Source organism: Bactrocera tryoni, unplaced genomic scaffold (assembly GCF_016617805.1).
Source record: "Bactrocera tryoni isolate S06 unplaced genomic scaffold, CSIRO_BtryS06_freeze2 scaffold_7, whole genome shotgun sequence".
Classification (NCBI taxonomy): domain Eukaryota; kingdom Metazoa; phylum Arthropoda; class Insecta; order Diptera; family Tephritidae; genus Bactrocera; species Bactrocera tryoni.
Window position 1 is genome coordinate 14,193,544 of NW_024396366.1, and position 8,237 is coordinate 14,201,780.

The window sequence follows — 8,237 nt, forward strand, 5'->3', positions numbered from 1 at the left end:
CCAGACGCACGGGAAATTGCAACCTCTTAAAATCAAATGGCAAATCCGTTGGAATCATAGGTATTCGTGGGATTAAGGCATCCTCTCCTTTGTATTTTCCTTTGATTATTTTAGCTTCGATGATGTTATTCATGAGTTTCTTCACAACCAATCTCGTTCCATTGCAAAGTCGAGGTTGATTAATATTACGCAGCATGATGACAACTGACCCTACTTTTAATTTCAAATTTATGGTGGTAGTTAGCAAGTCAAGAATTTAAAAAAACGAGGATAGTTGACTACGTATCCTGGTTTGTGGCCGTGTCAACTGTTTGTACGTAAAAAACTCTCCTGGAAGAAATTCTGATGGTGCATTGAACATGACATCTTTGTTTTTTTTGTGCCAAATTTGATCCTTTTGGGTTCCTAGCAAATGTAACTTTAATTCCCAAAATTTTATTGCAAAGATTATGGCAAGTTAATCTGGGTTGGCATGATACAATACCCAACGATATATACGAGAAATGGTACGAGTGGTACAAATCTCTTGAAAACATAAGAGAGTTCAGAATACCTAGATGTTACAGCCCATTTTTTAAAGATCTATCTTCCGAAATACAATTGCACATATTCGTAGATGCTAGTGAGTTAGCGTTTTCTGCCGTGGCGTAGGAAAAAAGTATTACTAATTGCAACAGCTTACTAATCGAAGCTGAAAATTTAATAAATTCTCGTCCACCCTTACACATTTATCAATTAAAAGTTCTGATAATGAACCGTTAACTCCTAATCATTTTCTGTTGGGATGCCCAAACTACATACAAACTCCTACTGAATCAGATAAAGTATGTTTGCAAAAACAATGGCTAATTTTACAACAGCTAAAACAGACGTTTTGGCGCAGGTGGGTATTAGAGTACCTACCAACGCTTACGCGTCGTACTAAGTGGCACAAAAGAGTTAATCCCATTCGTGTTGGAGATGTTGTTATTATCTGCGATACCAATAAAAATTTGCGGGATTGGAGACGTGGAATCGTACTGGAAACGTTCCCTGGACCAGATGGACAAGTTAGGTCAGCGCTTATTAAGACATCGACGGGCAACCTAAGAAGACCCGCTTCAAAGTTAGCAGTTCTTGATGTTTCTGGTGACCCTCAACTCGCAGATACTCCTTCGGTTCACGGGGGGCGGGATGTTGCTGACAAATGTACTTAGCTTTATGTTTCAAAGATGTTGTTGACAAATGTACTCAGCCTTATGTTCTAAATATTTATTTTAATCGTAAGGCAACTCTGTTTAAGTATACTCAAAGATGTAATGGCTTCTTCCGTTTTACTTTTTTACGAGTAGCCGAGGAGAAACCACGGATAAGTAATAGAAACTATCAATTTGTCTATACCGTACATTTAATCCAATTTTTTACAGATATTAAAACTCTCGCGCTCTCTCGCAATCTCACTCACGCACGCACGCGTTTGTGTTTCTCTGAATAAAGTGTTTTAATATATTCGTGTTTCTTTTCTATCAGTTGCCGCTGTTAAATGTCACAGCCAAGTCCATCAAAGAAACAGAAGAACTAGTAGTTCGACTGGTTCAAGAAGCCGTTTTCGCGGACGAATTTTTTCTATTAAAGAATAGTAAGCAGCTCCCAAAACAGAGTCCATTATTTGCACTAACACCGATCATTGACGATAGGGGATTACTTTGTCTTGGAGGTCGAATTGATAACGCTCTGTATCTACCTGTTTGCACGAGAAGTCCAGTAATTTTACCAAAGAATCATCCATTGTCACGACTTATAGTTCGCCATTTTCATGAAATATTTTATCATCAAAATCAGGAAGCTATTATCTGTGCAATCCGAGCTAAATATTGGATACCAAATGTTCGGAGCCTTCTTAAATCTGTGCGAAGTGAATGTCAGTTCTGCAAAAATGCAGCAGTTACTCCAAGGCCTCCTCTCATGGGCCAATTACCAGTTGATCGTTTATCACCATACGTCAGAGCCTTCTCGTACACCGGTCTTGACTATTTTGGGCCAGTAATAGTGTCCATCGGTCGACGGCGAGAAAAGAGGTGGGTGGCACTGTTCACCTGCTTGACGATTCGAGCGATACATTTAGAGGTGGCAAAAGATTTATCAACTGATTCTGTAATTTTATGTCTGCGAAATTTTGTCAACCGTAGAGGAATTCCCGTCCGTATAAGAAGCGACAGAGGGACAAATTTTATCGCAGCAAGCAAGGTCGAATGGTTGCATGTTTCTAAAGATGTAGAACGGGAATGTAATCGGTGTGGTATTGAGTGGGTGTTTAATCAACCCGCGGATCCATCTGCAGGTGGGGCATGGGAGCGCATGGTTCAAAGCGTTAAACGTGTGTTGGCATTTACTTTGAAGGAAAAAGCTCCTCAAATTGAGACATTGCAAAGCTTACTAATCGAAGCTGAAAATTTAATAAATTCTCGTCCACTTACACATTTATCAATTGAAAGTTCTGATAATGAACCGTTAACTCCTAATCATTTTCTGTTGGGATGCCCAAACTACATACAAACTCCTACTGAATCAGATAAAGTATGTTTGCAAAAACAATGGCAAATTTTACAACAGCTAAAACAGACGTTTTGGCGCAGATGGGTATTAGAGTACCTACCAACGCTTACGCGTCGTACTAAGTGGCACAAAAGAGTTAATCCCATTCGTGTTGGAGATGTTGTTATTATCTGCGATACCAATAAAAATTTGCGGGATTGGAGACGTGGAATCGTACTGAAAACATTCCCTGGACCAGATGGACAAGTTAGGTGAGCGCTTATTAAGACATCGACGGGCAACCTAAGAAGACCCGCTTCAAAGTTAGCAGTTCTTGATGTTTCTGGTGACCCTCAACTCGCAGATACTCCTTCGGTTCACGGGGGGCGGGATGTTGCTGACAAATGTACTTAGCTTTATGTTCCCAAGATGTTGTTGACAAATGTACTCAGCCTTATGTTCTAAATATTTATTTTAATCGTAAGGCAACTCTGTTTAAGTATACTAAAAGATGTAATGGCTTCTTCCGGTTTTACTTTCTGACGAGTAGCCGAGGAGGAACCACGGATAAGTAATAGAAATTATCAATCTGTCTATACCGTACATTTAATTAAATTTTTTACAGATATTAAACAATGGAACGTTCGGATACACTTATTACTTTCTTATTTCTCCAATTAAATGTTTCTTTTTTTCAACATGAGATGACAAAACCAAGAATGTTAAAGTAGGAGCGCAGCAAAAAGTCTCTAACAGCCCTATTCTCATGCCCTCACAAAAGTCACCAACCTCACTACAGTGATGTTTCTCACTATAGTGAGGGTTACCTTATTCTGGCGAAAATTCAAAAGCTCAAATGCTCACTATTATCACAAATATCTGTGACGTGTAAAAGCAGCCATCATAATACAAAACATCTGCGTTTGTTTTGTTTTACATCAATATTTGACATTTTTAAAAAAAAATATTTGAGTGTTATAACTAGCATGGAGGTACTGTTCTTTGTGTATGCGGAAATTGTTGAGGAGGAGGAATCGGGGGGTAGGAGGAAAATTTTGAAGGGTTTACGAGACAAAAGGGATCCTTTTACCATGCAAGACACAACATTTATAAATACATTTCGATTCCCAAAATCGCTGTGTAAAGTACTTATAGGTGAATTGGTGCCGCATGATGTGAAGATGTGCTTTTGATCTGCGTTTCCTGGCGTGTTTGTATTTTTACGGGCATGGCTCTTACCAAAAATGCGTTGGTAATAGTTATATGCTCTCTATGAGCCAGTCCTCTGTGCCTAGAGCTCTGCACTTTATTTCGAAATAAATTATGGATGTTAAGGGCAGTGAAATTTATTGCCCTTCAAGCGCGCAGGATGTTTCAGATACAAAGAAGGGGTAAGATAAATAAATACAAATAAATATAAATAAATAAATTTTCTCTTAAAGATTTTACACGATATTTGGGATCAAGGGCACAATCGGCGCAATCGATTGTACCCACATTGGGATTGTTTCACCCTCAAGCACAGACGCATACATATCTTTATTATCCATATGTGTTTTTGTTTGTTTGTGTTTACTAAAACAGCTGTTTCACAGCAAAAAGCTTTTTACCACACGTGGTGACTTTTTTAAGCTTTTTTCTTATGAGGTTTGAGCAAGAATAGCCTCACAAAATATGTCTCACACGAAATCTCTCAAATTTTTCCTCTCAACTCAGTTGAGAGGTTTTTTCAGAATAGGGCTGTAAATTTATGGACAAAACAATGTAACGTTCGGATACACGTGCTTTTTACATGAGATGACAAAACAATGGAACATTCGGATACACTTATTACAGGGCATCTCGACAGTATAGAATTTATAGAATACTAACTATTATTGCCATTGCCAAATCTGTATGTGGGCATTTGCTATCATGATATAATCATTTGCGCAAAAGCGTAGGGTAAGTAGGTTCGAGATGATGTAGCGTATGCTTTGAGCTCTTGAAAAATTTATTTTATCATTTGCGAAATGCCGTCGGGTAGGTAGCTGATGTAGGGCACGTTTTGAGCTCTTGAACTCCTTAAATCTTTTGTGTGGAACATAAAAAAAGGATAAATATCCTTTTGTTTAAAAATGTATTTTTGGAAAAAATAAGATAATAACAAAGGATAAAAATCCTTTTCTTACAAATGTATTTCTGGGAAAAATAAGAATTTATTGTTTTGGACTACTATATAATAATTGTGGCATGACTTTTATATACCAATTAAAATAATAAATTTAAAATGAGAAATGATATTTTGATATATGCTTGTATTAGTTTATTAAATTTAAGACTTCCCAACCCACTTTGCATAATATTTCTATAAATTAACAATATTAAACTAAATATTAAATGTTATTTTGAAAATGTACTTTATTTTTATAATATAACACAACCGTCTTAACTCGCTCTTCTAATTTTCATATTACCGAAATTAAAACGCCGTCGGCATAATATGGAAATGGAATATGTTGCCTCTTCGAAATTTTCATATAAATGAAAACTGCGCTGTTAAACTGCTGAAGAGACAGCTTCTAGCTTACGATATATGGCAAACTATGTAGTATTCTATATCTAGTAAGCAATGAGCAATGTGGAGTCTGCACAGGCAAGAGATGCCCCGTTATTATAATAAAAGTATTTTTGAGAGTTGGTAACACTGTAAGGTTGGCACCATCAAACATGTCAACACATTAATTATATTTATATAGTTTGAAATTTGAAATTGAAATTTAAATACACGATGTTATGAGCAAAGTTGATATTATGTTGTCGATTCAAAAGTCTTGTTTATATGCGTTATTTTATTCGAGTGGAACTGAGAGTACAAATACCGTCAAATGTTTGACAGCAAGTAAGTGGTCAACTTTTATATGGGAAAATGGAATTGTCGTTTTACTCTATCTTACTCGTAATTTTTCCTTATTTGCTCACCGTTTAGACCTACCCTGGACTACGACAAACATTTTAAAACCAAAGTCAGCTCAATCGGCCCAGCCGTTGTCGAGTTTTAATCAGACTAACGATCAACAATTCATTTTTATTTATATAGATTCAAGAATTTTATTATATGCTGACGATGTAAAACTATTTAAATTATATACTCCAAATAGCGAAAGATGTCAGTTCCAAACATTTTTAAACAACCTAGTTTCTTGGTGTGTTAGAAATGACATGCCATTGAACCTTAAAAAATGTAAAACGATGGGTTTTTCACGTAGATCTGTAGACCCTAGTTCATACGTAATACAAAACTTTAGGTTGGAGCAAGTATGCAGTTTTGTTGATCTGTTTTTGAAGCTAAAGGCGCTCTTAGTTTTGTTAAACTTTGGTCTAAAGAATTTATATATCCACTTACCACAAAAGTTCCTTTTATATCTTTGGTGAGGCCTATATTAGAGAATGCTCCTGTGGTTTGGAACCTTAGTTATCAAGTCCATTCGGAGAGTCCGTCCAAAAATAATATTTGCTTTTTGTTTTAAATCATTTGCATTGGCATTCCATTTTAAGTCTTCCCTTACACTAACCGTTTAAAGCTTATAAATCTCCCTACAGTCGCTAGTCGTAGGGAGATGTTTAGTATCTCTTGTAAAACTCATGAATTCTGTAGCCCATCTCTCTTATCTGATATTATTTTTAAAGTTCCCGCTCGCTCTACTAGGCGGTTTATACCTTTACTTTTAAAATTCTGGAACAAATTTGGAGTTAAAAGTATGTCATGATTTCAATTATCATTTCAGCACATTTGATTTAATAGACTCACTCTTTACCATTAAAAAAATTATTTTATCTACTCTTATAGCCCTAACAGACGACAGCGCTAATATGCAATAGCGGGCTTCATTTACATTTACTTGCGCATTTGACCCTTGTTATTGCAAGTTTGTAATGCACAAAAATTTCGTGCATTTAGCTGTATTTGCCAAATTTGAGTAGGCAACACTGCAAAATGCAGATTTTTGCTATTTTTTTGACAGATGTCGCTTGAAGTCTTCCGCCTCCTTTGTGTTTGCAGCATCAGAGGTAAGCAGTTTTACATTGCTAATTAAATTATATGCAAGTATACTAACAAAAACAAATTTTAATATTTTTAGATGGCAGAAAATAAACAACGCACAGTTTGCTATCCATTTTTCCAATATTCTTAACTTTTTCCCACACTTTTATTTCACTTTTTTTTGTAATAAATAAACAAATTTCACTATCAGCTTTCTAAATGCACAAGTGGTGGGGTGCAATAACGTCACACGGTGCAAGAATTGCAGAATTTTCCTCTTGGTGCAACGGCACAACAACAAACACGCCTAGAAAATTATTTGCAATGGCTGTAAAATATGTCAGACCAAAAGCCATGTTTATTTTCGTGCAGTGACACGTAAAAAAAATTGCAATCCTGTGTTAGCTGTCATTTTACTTAAATATATATTTTGGTGTTAAATTGTTGAGGAAGGTAAATTTTAAATAGATTTTTTAATTTCTATTTAAATTATTAAGATTTGTTACAGTTTTTTTTTGTTAAGAATGAATGCAGAAGGTGCGCCAATTCACAATAGCCATGCATAATTGTAATTTACAATAAATTGACCGAATCAGCCGACGAAAATTGTCAACTCCGAAAACCCGCAAAGCACAGAAATAAGTGACAAAAGTGGCAACATAGTTCTTGTCCATTTAAAATATTTTACAAATCTAAAATATTTTTCCGCGGCTCGCAAAAATCTGCGTCGATATGTATGCAAGCTCATACATACATATTTACGCTGGCTTGTAGGCGAAGCGGCTACAGCGGCAAGGGGAATCGTGACAATCGGCGTTCGTTCGTTTGTGTTTTTCGGCAAAGCTCGCATTTTCTACAAACAACACAATGTTGTGACGCTTTGTCGTCACGTCAGTACTTCGACACATTGACTTTTTGACAAAGCGTGAGTTTCGGCCATTTGTTATCCGCGACAACGGAGATTTCACATGAAACAATAAGTGTACATACCTGTGAATATGTATAACCGCTTGGCCTTTGAACTTTTAAAGGCTTGCAAATAAATATGTACATATGTATGTATAGATCTTATCAAACCTACATTAATTAAATATTTAGGTAACAACATAAAAATGACTATTATACTCGTATAAATATTTCCAAAGATTTAAAGGATTTCATCGTGAAATAGTTCAATTTGTACGTACATGCTTGTGTGCTTTGATGTAAAATATATAGAAAATATGTATGTATATAAATTATATGCAGAGTCATTTGAGCATTGTGAATATGCGAATCTGTAAGCGTACACTCCTTATCATCGGAAATAGCATAATTTTTCTCATCTAACACTGAAAATGCTCAATTCTGCTATTTTCGTGTCCCCTGATGTTAAATGTATTGAAACACGCTCAAACAAAACAGTAAATATCCCAAAAGTGGCATATCCCTAATCGTGAACCTTCTCTATGATATACGTTCTCTGCATCTACTATACATAATCCCAATACTGACAGACTCATAAGGTTTGTTAGAAAAACGAAAACAATTATATGTAGAATATGGAAATTGGAGTAGTATCAGATTTGATCTATTTTTCCCAATACCTCATACTAATACATGCCACTTACTAAAAAACTACTATCTCTGAATTTTAATTATATATCTCACACATTCACCGATATTTTCGATCAAACGTCAACTATACTTGAACAGTTTT

General features: G+C 35.7%; 1 long non-coding RNA gene across 1 annotated transcript; it reads left to right on the forward strand.

The window, feature by feature from the left end:
• The first annotated feature begins 916 nt into the window (after window positions 1–916).
• Window positions 917–1,488, forward strand: LOC120781521. Its single transcript, XR_005706088.1, has 2 exons — window positions 917–1,352; window positions 1,407–1,488. It is a non-coding gene; the product is annotated as an uncharacterized LOC120781521 (long non-coding RNA).
• Window positions 1,489–8,237: the final 6,749 nt, after the last annotated feature.